The sequence below is a fragment of the Ixodes scapularis genome, unplaced genomic scaffold, assembly GCF_016920785.2.
Source record: "Ixodes scapularis isolate PalLabHiFi unplaced genomic scaffold, ASM1692078v2 PGA_scaffold9__187_contigs__length_104089568, whole genome shotgun sequence".
NCBI lineage: Eukaryota > Metazoa > Arthropoda > Arachnida > Ixodida > Ixodidae > Ixodes > Ixodes scapularis.
The window spans coordinates 86,059,302-86,077,870 of record NW_024609884.1 but is presented as its reverse complement, the minus strand read 5'-3'; the positions used below and the strand labels follow the sequence as shown (position 1 = coordinate 86,077,870).

The 18,569-nt window shown below is 46.3% G+C and overlaps 1 long non-coding RNA gene across 1 annotated transcript; it reads right to left on the bottom strand.

The window, feature by feature from the left end:
* Positions 1–2,867: 2,867 nt before the first annotated feature.
* LOC120847434 lies at positions 2,868–4,674 on the bottom strand. The gene is made up of 2 exons (XR_005717375.2): positions 4,480–4,674; positions 2,868–3,015 (listed from the first exon to the last, which is right to left on the bottom strand). It is a non-coding gene; the product is annotated as an uncharacterized LOC120847434 (long non-coding RNA).
* Between the last annotated feature and the right edge of the window lie 13,895 nt (positions 4,675–18,569).

Genomic DNA, 18,569 nt, shown 5'->3' with positions numbered 1-18,569 from the left:
TCAATGTCTCGCCGGATCACAAGCCAAAATGCTTCGATCGCGCAAAATATGCATTCCGTCATGACGGCAGTTCCCTTCTCTTTGAAGCAGCGTCATTGCCCCCGAACAAAACCAATTACATAAATATTATGGTGATTGTAACGTTACCATTACTTTTTTTCGGCTTGAGTCCTTCATTTAATGTTCTTGCTTGCATCTTGTCCTTGACACTCATGCCATTCGCTGTGAAATAAGATGGCACTCGACTCACAATGACCACCACTTACCTGGGAAGGCTTTCATTTTCCCTTGCATGAACATTGCTCATGGGCAGAGGTCCCCAGGCTTTGCAAATATGTGTATTCTCGTTGCCAGTGTCATATCAGCATAGTCAGTCACCACTACCCAAATGTTCGAGATTTATCAGGCTTGGACATCAGTTACTGGCTTGTGCCATTGGTAGGGGTCTACACACGCAGCTTCACAAGTTCCCATTGTCGAGTTGTGCCGGTCCAAACACTACCCCGTATTCTAGTACACTGTAGTGCATGCGCATAAAGTCAAACCTTAATCAAACTTTCTCAAACTTTTCAATAAAAGTTCGAAAACTTCGAACCCGGTCGAACTTGGACCTCAACCGGTTCGCGACATCCTCAGTTGCAGGTCAGGAACGTCGGTGCTTTTAAAAGAACCGAGTCCCATTGGACATATCAGAATTCTAAATTTTTAGTTCATACCCTGAATGTGACACATACTGCATACATGTGGCAGATTTAAAAATAAAGACTTTCCATTATAACCTTGACCACTGCTTCCAACTAAGTATTCTTAATCTTAAATTTAGATTGAACGTTAATGTACTACCAGATGCACCACTCGCTGATGGTAACTCTGTCGAATGACCACGACATTTCAAGATCCCGCTTCGCAGTCATTGAAAAACTAATATTTTATTTTTTGTTTAAAATCAGTTAGTAATATTGGTTACCGGTAAATAATTTAGGCTTACGGTTTTTAATAAATTTCAAATAACGGTTTCATTCCAGTTACGGTTACTGAAAAAATTTTGTTCCTAAACGGTTTTCGTTTACGGTTCGAGTCCCTGGTCATACCCTAACGCCATTTTGTGGGACAAATTAGTTTTGCAGCTTGTATTTTGAATTGATTCTGCTGTGAGTAGAACGACCCACCAATTCCAAAATCCAATCTGTCATTTTTTTTTTTTTTATGCAACAAATGGCAGGCTATGTGGACCACAAAAGATCCATCGACAGATTTGGAAAATGTATGGACTAAATATAATGAGCGCAGGGGCGTCAGAAGTGTTAGGAAGAATTGGGGGGAATTTCCCTCCCCTTCCCCAAAATGTTTTTGCTTGAAGTGTGAAAGTGTCTAGGGAGCAAACGCCCCCCAACCCTTTTCGACGCCACTGGACGAACGAAGGAATGGCGCAGAATCAAGCTCCAATGTTTCATGAAGGGTGATTGTTCATTAAGCACTACGAAGCAGTAGGCTTTTCTCTGGTCACAGAAGATTTAGTGAACGACGTGAAGGAAACATTCCGGAGAACCGACATTAGTCACGGACAAACCAGCAATGACTTTTTTACTAATTTTTATTTTGCACCGAACCTGAGCGCACTGAACGTAGTAACTTAGTAAAACTTTTCTTTCCTCGAAATTCCCTTTATTTTAGAAGTTATAGGCAAATTAATATTACAAAAAACAAGCAAAAAATAACCTCCCTCATGACGCCCTTGGTTGCTTGAGAGTGGCCGTGAACTAGAAGAGAAATAGTGAGCTCATCGAACGCTCACGGCTGCCGCACTCCGTGTCGAGGCTATGAGAGGGCGCCAATAAAGCGTGTTCTGGATAGGCTGTATGCAGCGGGCAGCCAGAGCGGCTCTCATTGCATTTGCGGTGCGATTAAACACTAATTCGGCATGATACTTCATTGGTCACAAACGACAGCAAACACGGGGTAAAGATCAGTTCAGAATGGGAGCTACTTTGCGCTGCCATACCGCGAAACGGCCAAACCGCAAGACAAAGCTTCTCGCCGAAGGCCTTCGGAACGCTCGGAGCCGGTCGGATCCTCCCGCCCATACGACCGCAGCGCCGCCGCGTACATCCGGGACCTTTCCGTGTCGGCGCCTGATCCCACTACTCCTTTCTAGTATGCGCCGCCTTTTCCACCACTTGGTGGCGGGTATGTCGACGGGTCATTTCTTGTTTCCGTACTTTATGAACTGCATTAATTTCTTTTTTGATCTAAAATACTGAACAAAAACTACTTTTATAAATAATTGAAACTGTTCGCGCCACTTATATTTTGTTTTTCGACTAAAAAGAAGCTTTTAGCGGCTCTGACCAGTAGTAAGCCCAGGACCAAAGACGTCACATTTTGCGCGCTTTCGGTACCGCGGGTCGCCCTCGTCGGTGGAGGAGGTTTCCGCGTCGTCCGGTTTAAATATGACGCGCTGATATTTAGTTACTCTCTCCGCGCCTGCTGGCTTGCCCGAACCCCAAGAGACGTGGAAACCGCAAAAAAGATAAATGCTTAAATATGATTGCAGGGCCCCTTTAAAATGCAACTTACTTTGTCTTTGTGGAAGCACCTCGTGCTTGCTCTGATGGCTATCGACCGTGCCGTGAATTATCTGCACGAGCAGTTCAGGTCATGTAACAATAGTAGCCCTAGCAAAAATTCCCATAGAGAATTCCCATAGCCTATCGGTTTATTGACACCTATGGGTGTATCGGCCTAATAGTGTATGGGCCTATAGGCGTATGGGCCTATAGGCATATGGGCCTATTGGTGTATGGGCCTATTGGTGTATGGGCCTATTTGTGCATTGGCATATAGGCCATCTGCATGAGCACACAGGGTATGGTGGTGCCTTTATACATTTTATTATGCAAAAAAGGGTCTTGAGGTACACTTGCTCCTGTTATGAAGGCATCTTGACGCTGAACACTGTCACAAACTGAGTCTTGAAGGTGCCAGAGCGTAATGGCATACTTCTTGCTTGAAATCCTGAAATGAGCAGCAGATCAAACAAAAAGAGTTAATCGGCGGCGTGGCAAAGGTGGAGGATGATGTCACCACAGAAAGTGATTAAGGCTAAAGCCATTCGATAGATGACTCGAGCATTTTTAAGTTTCAGACTGAAGATAATAAAATTAAGAGGCTGGATTTCCTTTGTTTTCTGTCTTCATCATGAGCCTAACTGCCTTCAAAACTTATTAAGCATCTACCTTCTGAAGAACCTTGAAATTAAATAATGTAAAATTAATATCAGCTTTGTTTGTGGGATTCCTAACAACGCTTCATTTAGTTCGGTCAACAAATACATAGTAGGCATATAAACTCAGGTTAATTCGGGAAAGTCAGGGGATCGAAGTTTGCCCTGTTTGCCTTAACATTACCATCCAGTCCACTTGCATAACTTCAAAACTAGTTGCATGCTGTCACGCGTTTTATAAAGATGGCTATTTTCGAACCATTTTGACTGCAAAGGTATAGTGGCTCTGCATGAACCGAATACTATGGAAAACTTCTCAAATGAAATTAAGTATGATCAATGTACTCAACTTATAGTGGGACCACTTCAGTCCACTGCTAGACCAGTAAGACATTTTCTAAAGAAACGCATTGAAGGTAGCATTAAGGAATTTAGTAAGTGTGCTCTGTTGACATAAGCTACACTTTCTCGGACCACACCCGGAATGAGGGACAACTTTTCTCTATGCGACGCGCAGTTCCAAACATAAGAACAGGTAAACAAGCACAACTAGTTAAAAAAAAAATAGCTTAACAAGCAAGAGTGAGCCGAGAAAATAGGGAGCTTTAGAATAACGGGCGCTAATTTATCTCGCGTTACGGACGGCAAAAGCGTTTCTCTGCCGGGGACCGAAAACGCAAGCATCTCACACTTAAAGCGCCACCAAGATTTTGCGATAGCTTTTATTTTGAAGTTAGAATGTTATATCTTTAAAATTAAACAAGCTTATCGTCTGGAATAACATTTTTATAGTTGTTTTATACTCAATGCAGCATGTTTCTGTCACTGTCAAGCAGCTCTGTTGTACTTCCGAGGCCACGACGATCCATAACCCCGGCATATTTACATTTCTGCCGCGATCGCAAGTACACGCGCTTTGATAGCTTTGAGCTCTGAATCCAACGGTATGTGACATTTTCTGTACGCTATGACTATACCAACCGCGGTCGCCAAGTGCGACTCACGCAGTCCCAAGCGGGCGGCGGGCGTCGAAGACGCGATCAACGGAATGTCGTGGGCGCCGCTATTTTCGGTATCCGCGCTATTTCCGAGAAATAACGGGCCCCAAAGACCAAGCCCCAATGCTCGTTTTGGGTCTGCGCATTCGCACTAGCGACGACGTTAATTATTCGAGATTGCGGACGTCGTTCTGAAACTCCCTAATGTTCAAACTTCCACGCGTCTACAATGCAAACAAAGAGCAAAAACATGCTTACCAAGTGTGTTGAGGTGCTCGCTAGACTGTCGCGTCGTGGGTCTTCCAAGCTCTTCTTGACCATAATCAACATAAGAGGAGACTTCACAGATAGGTATACTTGAATAAATGAGCACATTTCCATGTCTAAAAGCATTTTCGTCCCCTGACAGAAACACACCCGACGCACGACAAGACAATGTCGGGGGAAAAAAAAAAGTGTGGTGTCGCTAGCGATGGGGTGCTGTAACGAGTACGAGCTCGATAGGAATAGATAACTGGGCAAGTTGCTGAGAATTCATGTTGAGAGACAGCGCGACCGGGACGAGGACAAAAAGACGAAGAGAACACAGGACAGGCGCTGTCCTGTTTTCTCTTCGTCTTTTTGTCCTTGTCCCAGCTGTGCTGTTTTTCAACAATATGAGCTCCTTACAAAATCGAAACCGAAACTGGCCGAATCGCGATGGAGGGTGCCACAAAAATGTCTTTACAAACTTAGGAATAAAAGAGGGTGAATACAGCTATTGTTATAAGCACATGAAATAAATTGTAAATTATGACTAGTACCGACTTGCCATTTGTTTTGGGTGAAATGGAGTAAGAATTAAGTAGATTTCTTTGTTTCAACCCATCAAGATATTTTCTTTATTTTTCGTAGAGATTACTTTTATTTACACTTTCCTCACAGTATTTTATTAGTAAATTATTTTGACGCACCAGGGTCCCAAGTTTTATTTAGAATATTGCCCTAAAATTTATTCAGAAAAGAAAGCATTTCATTGTGCTATTTTCCTCTAAATTGTGCATGACTGTGTGTGAGTCTCTTATTCTAGCATTATTTCAAGCTACAAAACTATATGAATTTTTATAACCCATTGATTTACAATGATGGTGTGTTATGTAACCTGGGCTTAAACCATTTTTGCCATTCGAAAATATTGAGGAAAAAAAAGCGTAACATTGTCGCATAATTAACTTGACTGATGTAGTTGTATGCATACTGTTCTAAAGTGGACACATTTTTTGCATTTGGAATAGATATTTGCATCACACAGCTCAGGTTACATAACACATGCATCAAATGGGCTGGTGTATTTCTGACACGGACTATTCTGAGAGACATATGTCTAATTTATTCCTATTGCTCAAATATAGACATCCACAATTGGTACAGTCCTATTGAATGATTCGAGGTTCCTACTAGTCAAGGAAGCATTCCTATTTGGCCAACAAAACTTTTGGTTTAACTGATGAAGATTCCTAACCGTCTGATAAAGTCCTTATGGGACCAGTCTAAGTTTCTATGGGACCAATAGGAATGCCTATTGGACCGATCGAAATTTCTATAGGCCCAATAGGCATTCCTATGGGACCGATACACACTCTTATGGGACCGATACACACTCCTATAGGATTGATACACACTCCTATGGGACCGATACACACTCCTATGGGACCGATACACACTCTTATGGGACTGATACACACTCCTATGGGACCAATAAAACTTCCTATGGGACCGATACGCACTCCTATGGGACCGATACGCACTCTTATGGGACCGATACACATTTCCTATGGGACCAATTGAACTTCCTATGGGACCGATACAGATTTTTATGGGACCGATACAGATTTCTATGGGACCAATAGAAATTCCTATCGGACCGATAGAAATCTCTATTGGTCCGATACAAATCTCTATCGGAATTTTTGCTAGGGCTAGGTTCTGGAACTTTGGTATCTTATTGCAACTGCTAGAGCACTACATGTTGCCTCTGGTGTTTGCAGTTTAAACTGACAAAATAATATTGGATACACTTTCCGAGAATTTGGTTTTAATTGAGAGGTCAGTACTTTAGGGCGGTTTAGCTTGATGGCCATTTGAAGGGGAGGGGGGGGGGTCATCCCTCGATTTTGTGACGCACATCCTTATCGAGTTATCAGCTATCTTCGGAATTCCCCGGTGTTATGCTGGGAAGGGGGATTCACTAAACAAATTATAGGGGTAGCGCTTTAGCCCGTCTCGTGGCATAGCCTCCTATGAACAACAACACGCGGCGCTGACGTCGCTCCACTTGACGCGAATCTGGTTCCTGCGCACACGCAGTGCCCACGCATCGTGCGGAAACTGCGCGTTTGCCCACGCCTGCCACTGAAGTGCTCTGCCACTAAGTGCGATTCGGAAACTTTATTGTTTTCTGACTTCCGATCACCCAACGTGGACAAAGGACTGGGCCGTCATGCCTTTCGCCTCTTGTCCAGCTCGCTTGCACATTTGCATTTAATTGCATTATAATCATAACCTTCAAATGCAAGCCGTTCACCCTTGTTGGTGTTAGACTGGTGGCAGCCGATAAAACCCGTTTGCTCTACTGGCGTCTAACTCCTGGTTAGCTCAGTTGGTAGAGTGCTCCACTGGAAATGGAAAGACTCCTGGTTCGATACCAGGACCTGGCGGATTTTTTCGGTCGCGCAAGTCGCCTAGCTTTGCTTGGAGATTTTTGTTTGTTCTTTGTCCCCCTGTTCCCCTTCTCCAGGGATTATTTTCGGCAATCACGGTAGTTTGTTTACATGGGGTCTTGCCGCTCGGGTCACTGGTTTCGTTTTCAAGCCACTACCGAGATGGCGGACGAAGTTCTTGGCGCGCTACTAGATGGCGTTTACATCAGTTACTGTTTACAGCTAAAGACGCTCCGCGGTTTGCCGCGGCCGCTTCCACTCGTCTTTCTTTTCAAAACGCTTCACAATATATTTTATGAAATTCGAACGGCTTTTAGCATGCTCTGATGTGATGGTTATACAACATTTATTGTTAAAACATGCATATAAAATTCAGCAAAATGCAAAAATAGCACAGTTCTTTTTTTTTTTTTGCTTTTTGTTTAATTATCGTTTCGCGCCTGGCAAATATAACTTCTTTTTTTTTTTATCGGAAGCTTTCTAGATGTATTACATATAAAACATGCTTGAAGCCGGGCAACAAAATACTTAACAGAAAAATAAAAGATTCTAAAGGTGTGAAAAAGTATCTTTTGCAGCCGTTTATTCTATCCTGAGGTGGTCCAAGTAAAAATACAAAAAAATACCGACTTTAGAAGAGTTTTTAAGCCGCCGGCATGTTGCTGATGATAATGTAGCCGGTTAGAGTGCCTCAATATCCGGTTAAGGCCCCTGTGCGACTCTCGCGCCCCCTATCAGCTAGAAATGTTCTGCCACTCTCTTGGACTTGAAACCTGCTCAACGCGAGTCTCCGCCTTCAGTGTGTTTTTTTTTTTTTTTTTTCTCGCTTTAGAAAAAAAAAAAAAATGCTGATTAAACTTTTAGAATTGAAAGACACCAAACTCTTCTAAAATCGTTTTTTTTTTGTACTTGGACCATTTTAGGGTAGAATAAACGGGTTGTTTGGGCATCAAAACAGACTTTTTTTTTCACAACTTTAGGATTTTTTTTTAAAGAGGAGAAACAATTTTTCATCTTTTTCCTGTTTAGCTTTTCTCCTCAAATCACAAATCGCGCATTGCACCTAACAGTTCAAAAAGACGAAAAGGAGGGAGTCCCCTCTTGCTCAAACCAAATACTTTACGTAAAGTATTTGCTGAAACCCTAGTTTGTGTACCCGGACACAGCCATTCTCCTCCTAGAGGATTAACCCGTAGTTCAAAACTCGGAAGAAAAGTTGCTTTCCCCACTTCGTTCATCCCTAAGCTGACAGTGCTGTGGAAGCTACGTGCTCCTTGGGCCAGCCACACTTTTTCCACGTGATAACGCTTCCTCGTGCATGCCCACCCGCAGCGCATGAGGTCAGATGATGTAAGGGAGGGGGCTGATTGGTCCGGCAAGCGCATAGGTTCCACCGCACTGTCAGCTTAGGGGTGAAGGGATTAACTGAAGTCTATGCTGAAGTCCGGTCTCGTGTGACGTGCGTTTGGGCCCGGTGACGCACTTTCGTGGAGGGAGGAGGAGGTTTCCTCCGCGACCATGTTCGGCCGCCTGTTTCTGCCGCTGCGTTGAGCGCTGACTGCAACACAAAAGCGAATCGGCGACATTTCACAGCACTGCCGTCACCTTTTCGTCCCCGTTCTTTTTTTGTGGCCCACTGTCGTCGGACATCGTCGCGACGGCTGTTAGAACGTTCTTAATTGCCCTGTTATATACGTATATATTTACTGTATATATGTGCTATACACACATATAGCGCACCACTGTCGTCTGCATCGGTGCGGGCCTAAGGATCACGCATTGCCGTCACGGCGGTCTGGGTGGGTGTTGGTACCAGCGCCTTCGGCTGCTGCAAAGTCGTCCGCCGGGGCCGTCGTCGTCGTAGACGAACTCCGCCAGTTTTGTCCACAGCAGGGAGAGTTCAGCGTGTGCTCGGGTCTCTGGATGAACCCACATCAGCTCGTCGTCCTTCGGTAAAAAGCGGCACACACTAAAAGTATACGAATTTTGTACTTTGACGAAACACCTCGCAAAATACGCTTAAAAGGTTTTTCGTTTTACTAATAGCATGTTAGATACTCTTAGTATGTACACCCTAGTTGCCAGACTGGGTCGACGCATGTGGGAGCTTTCGATGTGTAACCGAGAGCTGTCGTTCCACGGCGCCTTCTCCGCAATAAGCGTCCGTTAGGTTGCGGGCACCTCAGCCAGAATTCGAACGCGGCAGCTGTACTTAAAGTTTGTTAAAAGTAAACTTGATATATTGGAAGTATACGAAGAACGTGCTTCGAGCGTGCTCTCTTGTTTGCTCACAGTACACGAATTAGCGACTTAATGGGCCTTGCTTTTCGCCGAGGGATCCCCCTCGGTTCGCTCTAGCGCGACGACGAACCGATTATTCCGGGGAAACAATCGAGCTTCGGGCGTCCGTGGAATGCGCCCGGCGCAGCTCGCGGTCGCTGGCGTTGCGTGCGCGGCTGAGTGCAGCGGGTACGGGTGGGCGGGCTGTGCCGTGGCGCGCGCTCTCGAGCTCCTGCCGCATCGTTGGCATCGCCGCCGGGTCCCGAGCCCTCCTGCACACTCCGTCCCCGGACGAAGTTCGTCGTTGGCGGGGCCGCCATGCAGCGCTACATCTACGCCCTGGTCGGCAGAGGCGTACTCTTCTGCTTCATCCCGACCGAGGTGAGAGTCCGAGCCGTGCCTGCACGAGGGGTTTCGGACGTCCACGCGTGCTCTCCCCGAGAACGAAGCGAATGGTTTCCGCACTAATGGCGCCGAGATGTTTCGGTGGCTCACCACTCTTCCTATCAGTGACCGCCAGGATTATCGCTTGCCAGAGGCGATTTCGATTGTGTGTGAAAGAAGCACAGTGGGAGCAACTGTAGTGTCGTCGCGTACATTAAACGAACACTGTCAAAGTTGACAGTTTGAGGTTCTTATCTCCATTATTTGAGAGTAGAATTCGTCATATTCAAGACGTCACGGTGGGTGTTTGGCCAATCGTGGAAGGCTGACCGCAACGTGCGCACGTCGCCATTAGTCCGCACTCTAGCTGGTGTACATTGAACATAATCACGAAAACCCCCTATACCTCATTAGGAAAACCTCCGTGTCACTATCCTTATGGTTTCAGCCAACGTTACTAAAACACTCAGTTGGGAAACTGCCATAGAGACTAATCTGAAAAAGTGGCCCCGATTTGTCCTCGAGAACCGAGCTAATGACGAACACAACGCCGCCATTTCTCCCGCAGCGGCCACTCGAGGAACTGTTCGTTACTTCTATTTTGGCTTTAATCGGCCAATGTGGAGCCGAAACAGATACAGCGAAAGAGGTTACACGGGTGCCACACGAGGCACCCCTGTCTCCCCAGCGGACGCGCCGCGACTTACATCCGTAGTTAAAATGATGGTTGTATAAAAACAATATTAATTGTTCCGCAAAACCTTGCAAACTAAAGATTTTAAAAACATCACGCGCCCATCATTTTGTACTAAACTCCAACAAATTTCATACAAAAAGAGTCTTTTCCGCTTGTTTTTACGCAAAAAACATGAGGCCAGATTCACGAAGAGCTTCTTAGTTTACGACAACTTAGCTAAGAAGTCCGTAAGTTAAGAACATCGTAAGAGGAGAAATCGGTATTCACGAACGCGTTCTTAAGTGAGAGGAGGAAAGCGACGTTGTCGTACGAAAAAACTAAAACTTACCGGTGCTGTTGCTATGGCGACGGCGTCTTCGGCAGCACGAACAACCAATCGGAGAGCTCGGCATTTGTTCGGAGCCGTTCGGAGCACGTTGATTTTTCATAACAAACACAGGCGGCCTTTTGCCACCGCTGGTCTGGGGTTCGTATCTGTGCAGTAATATGTCGACGCTAACACGATTTAAACTCGCCAGAATGCCGAGGCCGGGATGCGTAACCACCCCATTGACTGCTACGAGCTCGATCGCTACCAAGTCAACACAACTGTCATCGTTGGTAAAAGACGCCCCGCAGTCGTTTGCGGAGCGACGTAGATGGGAACAAATTGCCGCGGCGTTTTTTGCGGCCTCGGAGATGCAGGAGCGAGCCGACGTTAAAAAAGATACGTTTGAACCAGGGATGGGCAGTATTTCAAATACAAGTATTTGAAATACGTATTTTAAATACTTTGTGTATTTTGCATTTATATTTAATTACAAATTGGGTAATGTATTTGACATGTGTATTCAAATACCAAAACGTGGGTATTTTAAATACAATTGTAATCAAATACAATTCTGTGGACGAAAATACATCTTGTTTTTATGCATGTGGTTGCAAGATACAGTCTCCATTCTTTATTTGGTCATGTGGCTTTTTTTCTTTTTCTCCTCTGGCTTTATTTTAAAGAGACTGTCCAGAGCAGGAAGAAAACTACGTTCAGCACCGAATGCAGTGTCTCTCAATCAAGCACAAGCATTTAGTGACTTTGTGATTACGGTGCTAGTCCAGAGCAGGAATAGTGACGAAATCGACGTTCACAGGCAGACTGGCTAAATAAGTGCCTGTGACAACTTGTGATGCTTTCCAGCCTGATTTCCATTCATATTTTTGCATGGTGCCTTTGACAACTTGTAATGCTTTCCAGCCTGACTTTCATCCATATTTTTACCTGGAACATTCTAAATGCGCGGGTCGTCCAGTTTTTCGTAACTGGTGCGAGTTGCAACAATAAAAAATTCTTTAGCTAGTGCTGCTCGTCTTGGTCGTCTCAATTCTTTGTTGGTCTATACCAAAATGTAATCGACAAAAAAAAAAAAAAAGGCTGCTTGAAGCTGTGTACATTTTTCACCTATTACGTCCAAGCTAAATACATTTTTTTGGTGATTATATTTATATTACGTTACAAGAGCCTCGCACACCAACTCCCGAGTGTGCGATGCAAAATTAAAATGAGATACCCAGAAACCCGTTGCAGGTGCCCTGAAGTCGCTGACGTAAATTTTGAGGAATGTCTTTGGAAAAGTATTTGGAGGAGACCAAATACATTTGGTTGTACTATTTGTATCTTGTATTTAAATGCTTTTTTGGAAATGTAATTAGATTTATAATTAAATACATTTTTGACGAAGTATTTTGTATTTGTGTTTAGATACATATTTGCATGTATTTTGCCCATCCCTGTTTTGAACTATGACAGTGTAAGCAAGAGCCACGTAAATGCCTGTTCACACTACGGAACGGACGCGCGCGTTTGATCGAAGTGCTGAATTTGCGCTGTTGGACCGCGAATTGATAAGCGCTTCGGTACCGACCCTTTACAATTGCAACTCGATGCTGACGTGACACCCGGCGAAGAAAGGCTGGATTGGCATTGCGACCCACGAACTGTTACAGCGATCAACTGTGAGGTGAAGTCGTGTCAGAATGAAATGGAATACTAATAACAAAGTGTACATACCATGTTGCGAAGGTAATCCACACGGCGTTTATTTGAGCTTGATATCACACAAAACAGAGATAGAATCGATGAGAGCCCCTTTTAGACGACAGCGTTCGTCACCGTTGCCTCGGAAAACAAGATGACAAGAGGAAGAGATTGACCTCTTAATCTAGAATTGAGGTCAGCGATCAAACTATATACGGGAAGGGTTCACAAGGGTCGCGCGGGCATATTCCATTCAGCACGCCAGCCGGTCGTGGGCAGACGGTCTTCGCCAAGGACAGTCAGATCATCGCTGCGCCGAGTCGGAGTGCCTGCTAGGGGTCCATATCACAAGAGCGAATGACATTTTAGCGAACGGCGACATTTGAGCGAATGGTCGTTTTAGCGAATAACGGGGGCGCGCGTTAACCCATCCGTCGCGCTGCGCTTTACGCCGCTTCGCGGCGACAGTCTGCGGCAACTCATTAAAAAAATATGAACTCACTTGGCCCACCCGAAAACGCCGTTTCGCGGCGTCCGACTATTCGCTAAAGTGTCATTCGATGAAACGTGGGCGTTCGCTAAAACGCCATTCGATCAAGTGAGTGCCTCCCGCCTGCTAGGCCTATCTGCCGATCGGTCGGAGTTCGTATATACTCGTAGCCCTTGGAGTTTTTTCCGGGTGTCTGTGGATCCAGCGTTCTTGTTCGTTCGTCGTGGTCTGTTTCAAGTACTTTTTACTTGTTTCTTGCTGCTTGAAGTCGGGACGCGTGAGAAGCGCACGTAGAAAAATAAACATCCGTTGGTTGTCGCGACCAACTGAGCGACGCTGTCGGCCATGCTGGTTTGATCGTGAGAAGTGCGTAAGACAGCTTCGGAGCTGTCGTAGGATTTCGTCGTAACCTGCGCAAAACTTGCGAACATTTCGTTTCGTGAATACCGAAGTTTTATCTTACGCACATTTTTGGCGTAAGATCGTTTCGGGAATCTGGCCTATGCTTTCTAAAAGCTCAAGGTGCCCAGAGTACGGACAAATGATAAAGAGTGGCGCTGTTGTCGTCTTTAGCTCGGTCTCGGTGGACGCCAGCGGCCCAAATTTCGACGGCGAGTTTCCCAACTGAGTGTTTTAGTAACGTTGGTTTCAGCTTAGGTCCGAGCGTGGCCGCTGTTATGAGCTGAGGGTCCAATCAAAAAGCGCAACGTCATGGCGTTCTTCGCTCTTGATAGGTCGAGTCGGCGGAGGAGCACGCACAGAAAGACGGCGAGCACCGCTGGTCCTATCAACTGCGGAGAGCACGCCATGACGGTGTGCCTTTCTCGCCGTTAGATTGGCCCTTCGGCTCATAACGTGGGCCAGGCTCGCACTTAAGGTGAAACGAAGTATATATAGTTGCGTGCAGTACTGGGGCCCTAAACTCGTCGAACACAAAGTTGGAGCCGAAAGTTAGCAGAGCCCGCCGATTGGACCTCGGCGAAAAAAGCGCCAAGTCATCGTCGTGATAGGCCAATCGGTGCGCTCCGTCAACTTCGGCCCGAACTTCGTGCTCGACGAGTTTAGAGCCCCAGGCGAAGGCAACACCAGGCGAGGGTAGAAAGGAAAGGTTGGGGAGGAGGAGAGAAACCTCCTCTCCGACGTTCCTAGAGCCATGGTAAAGTATTTGCTAGAGTTCTCCCTTTCTCCCCTCGCCCACCATTGTCCTCCTCTCCAGTCCCGCCTTCCTAGTGCCCTAGTGCTCACCCTTTCTTCCTTCGCCTGGCGTTGCCATCGCCTGCACTGCATACAACTAATCACACGGAGAATAGGTATAAAACGGGGAGAGGACAACACGAAGTCTCAAGCGCAGCGGAACACCGCTGAACAATAAATGTTCAGCTGTTTGACACCTCGTGTTTGTCCTGTCCGCCTTTTTTTACCCTTCTCGAGGTTTTTCGAAAGAAACCCCTTTCGAAGGCTGCCCTCTGTTGGCAGCTGTAGAATCCCTGCAAAATGGCGGACTAAAACTGCAACGTCAAGGCGCACTTTGTGCGTTTGCTTGGATTAGAAGGCAAAAACACACCCAGAGAAAAAGACGATGAGCGCAGTGGCGTTCACTTTCGACGCTGTTTGATTGGCTCGTCGGCTCCTAGCGTTGGCCGCGCTTCAACGTTCGCTATCTTATGGAATGACTTGTCAGTTGTTCCGCCCTTGAGCAGTGGTTCCGACCTTCTTGTAATCGGCACGTGACTTTCGAAAGGTGTATATTGCTTTTCTCTAGTCCGCACCCGGTGCATGACCCGCACGTAAAACATTCTCATACACAGCACACCTTCACAATTGCCTGCTTCGTTAGTGCGCAGTGAAGCTCGTATCACATAAAATCAACTTTATGCAGCATGTGAGCTAACGCTTTTATGGCGCTATAGACTGGCGGCAAAAATCGGTTTCGCGACGTATTACGCTGCGATTTATTGCACAGGTACAAGCACGTGGCGGAAGTTTACAGTAAAAAATAAATAAATAAAAAAACAGACTTACACCGTTGAAGAAAAGAAAAAACTGTTTCGGCCAATTTATGCCGCCACTTCACAGGCGATGCTCGTGTAGTGAGAGGTGCTGCCGGCAGATGGCGTACGCCGCGTCGAGGGAGCGCCGGCCGATTCGGATTATGATAGCAGACGATCCCGCAAAAGAACCCGAATCGGCCGGCGCTCCCTCGACGGAGCGTACGCCACCTGCCGGCAGTACTTCGCACTACGCGTGCATCGTCTGAAGATAAGCGTAGATTTCCTTTTTTTTTTTTTCTTTTCTTTTCAACGACGTAAGTTTATTCTTAGATGTTTCCCTGCAAACTTCCACCGCCTGCTTGCACCTCTAGTAGATCGCAGCGCGATATACATTGGGAAACCGATTTTTGCGGGCCTTCTAAAGGGACTTAAAAAGCGTTAGTTGACATGCTAGAGTATAATCTGTCGTTCAAAAATTCAGTCGCGTCTCGCCTTAGCGAAGGGTGGAGAAAATACAGGCCATTGTACAGTCCGCACTTGTATCGATCGTCCGCACCGCGTAAATTTTACTTTTAAACGTGTGTCGGGAAAATACGGTATTTTACGGAACTGACGATTCCGTGCCGGAATTCATTGGTCCGTAAGTGTGACCTCACCGCTCCAAACAAACAGTTGCTAGGGGCGTTGCTTGGAAGAATACATGTCATTGGATTTCGCTCCGAAAGAACAGTCGTTCAAAAATCGGACGTGGGATTTAAAGGGACCATGAAGTGACCTTTTTACTTTTGCCAAATAACTTTTACATTAGACCCTGAATGTTCACTGAACGCCGAACGGGCATCCGTTTTCGTTTCGGTTTATTAACTTCTACACGACAAATTATTGAAATATCCAGTTTTTCCTCCTCTCCTACTCACCCCAAAACAAGCCGCGACATAATTTTGACGCTCGTTACGTACTATGGCAGCGGGCAATAGGAGAAGCGCGGTCCAAACCAACCCGTTTTTGTGCGCGCGTAGGTCGTGCGCTGCCCGGATATTGCGTATTTCGTGACGTCGCGCTGATTCCTTGCGCCTTCCGGGCGCGCATAAGGAAGTTGGATGATTTCAGCTTTTTCTGAACTCGCAAGAAAACGCTCTGTGACGTATAGGGCGCTCCTCTCCCATCATCCTCTCCCGGGCAATCGGAGGAGGGCACCAGTTCCGGCTCCGCGTTTCTTCGCCGTCGGGCGCAGATGCTCTCCGCTCGCCCAAAAGCGCCCCGTCCTAACCAACGCGCACGCTTGTGACTCAGAAGGCGCACCGGAAACATCGAAAACGTCACGAAATACGCAATTTCCGGGACGCGCACGACCTACGCGCGCACAGCATACTTGGGTAGTAATTCAATTACAGTAATTGAATTACTGTATTTGAATTACTTTTTCTGGTGATTTGTAATTGTAATTAATTACTTTAAGCTAAAATGAATTGTAATTTAATTACTTTCTAGCGTCAGTAATTGCAACATTTCAGGCAGAATTACAATTACTTTGCAAGATTTTACAGCGTCGGCACTTTTTCTCCCCTGACCACGGGGACGGCAGTACAGCCTAAGCGGCAGGGGAGAGAGCGTTTCTTAACCTGCTCAAAAGGAGGGAAAGGAGGAATGGGAAGGAAAGGCTGGGATAGAACGGAACGAAGGGTTTTGTAAACTGTAAAACGATTTAAAGAAAATTTTGAGAAATGATTTGATAAATGAGGGCTACATTCCCGTCGGTTTTCGTTCGGATAGCAGTTGAAATCTATCTCTTCATCTCGTTCGCTTCCTGTTGCTCGTGTTCCTAGGGGTCTCTCTTGTTTCTCATTCCCCTCAGGGCAGGGGGGTAAAGGTGAGTGAGGAGGAGTGGCAAATCCCGCGCGCCGACATCCTGGGTCCCGAGTGAAAGATCGCGAAAGAGAGCGACACAACACGAGAGAAAGAAACCAATGTTGCCAGCTGAAGGACGACAGTCGCAATGGTAATCGCGAAGACTGAAAACTCTCAGCAATATAAACAGTAATAATTTAACGTTGCAAACTAAATTCTGAGCTATTCTAAGGTTTATAAAAAGCAGCATACTCACTACGCTCCATTAAATTCCCTTCTGTCGAAATCTCGAAAATCTGGTAGTTGCGCGGTTTCGTATTTCCGGGCGCGGCCACCCGCGCCCGGAAATACGAAACTAAACCAGATAACCGAAGCCGGTTATCTGGTTTAGTTTAGTGTTGACGGGAGGCCGTACATCTGCGTGCTATGCAAAAAGAAAGCTTCGAAAGGAACGCGAATATCTTTCCACCGGTAAGTTTGTGGATTGTTGAAGTTCATGACACTGCTCTGATGATATATTTGTGAAATCGAAGGCAGTTGGTAACAAGGAGGATAGAAGGGTAGGAGAGGGCATGACGTCGGCCGCGTAGCCTCCACAAGCCATGCTCCCTTGACGCCTCGCCTCTTTCTCATTTTCCTCCTTACTCTCCTCACTTACCATGCCAACGTGACCACATCACGTGACAGTAGCTAGCCTTCGTCTTGCTATAGTCTACTAGAATACACCACAGTCTAGCCTTCGATCTGATACAACCTACCGGACGGAGCGCGCGCAAGCCTGCAAGGTGGCCTTCTACAAGCAACCATCCATCTCACACGTGACATGTCACGCGCACCAATCGCCAGAGAGATCTGCGGTCACGCTGGGCACAAAATCGTTTAAACTTTATAAGCTTCACCAATACTGCAACGTGCCCGCTGCTAGTACTTCTAACCTCCTTGGTTGGTAACCATGTGGGATCCCGAGGGTCTGCCTGCATACTCCGCCGCTTGCTGCAGCCAGAATGCATGTGAAAATGGCGGATCTTTTCCTCTAGAGTTAGTATGTATGATCTCTATGCCTCAGGGGGCATCGGGGTTCGAAGTCGAGCTGGTGCGTCTCCGATCACATCATCCGGTCGAGGCGAAAGGTTCGAGGTTCTCCTTAAGGGGTGTCCAAACAGGACACTACAAAACGCACGACTCCGACAAATCGTGAAAATTAAAGCGGGCGCTAAGCGGGCGTGTCCGCTTCAATTTTCACGATTTGCCGGAGTCGTGAGTTTTGTAGTATCCTGTTTGGACAGGCCTTCAAGGGGTGTCCAAACAGGACACTAGAAAACGCACGACTCCGACAAATCGTGAAAATTAAAGCGGGCGCTAAGCGGGCGTGTCCGCTTCAATTTTCACGATTTGCCGGAGTCGTGAGTTTTGTAGTATCCTGTTTGGACAGGCCTTCAAGGGGTGTCCAAACAGGACACTAGAAAACGCACGACTCCGACAAATCGTGAAAATTAAAGCGGGCGCTAAGCGGGCGTGTCCGCTTCAATTTTCACGATTTGCCGGAGTCGTGAGTTTTGTAGTATCCTGTTTGGACAGGCCTTCAAGGGGTGTCCAAACAGGACACTAGAAAACGCACGACTCCGACAAATCGTGAAAATTGAAGCGGGCGCTAAGCGGGCGCGTCCGCTTCAATTTTCACGATTTGTCGGAGTCGTGCGTTTTGTAGTGTCCTGTTTGGACACCCCTTTACGCGTCTTCGTCGCTAGCACATTCGCTTACATATTTCAGTCAAGGTTGGGGATTTAACTGTATTTACTCGAGTAATAGCCTATTTATGAACAAGGCCCTTGCGTCTACTTCCGCGCAGAACACAAATACTGCTAATCATCGCTTTGCGCGTAAATAACACAGCGAATAACTAGATTTCGAACACGATTCTCCATACAAATGCAATCTTCAGAGCTGG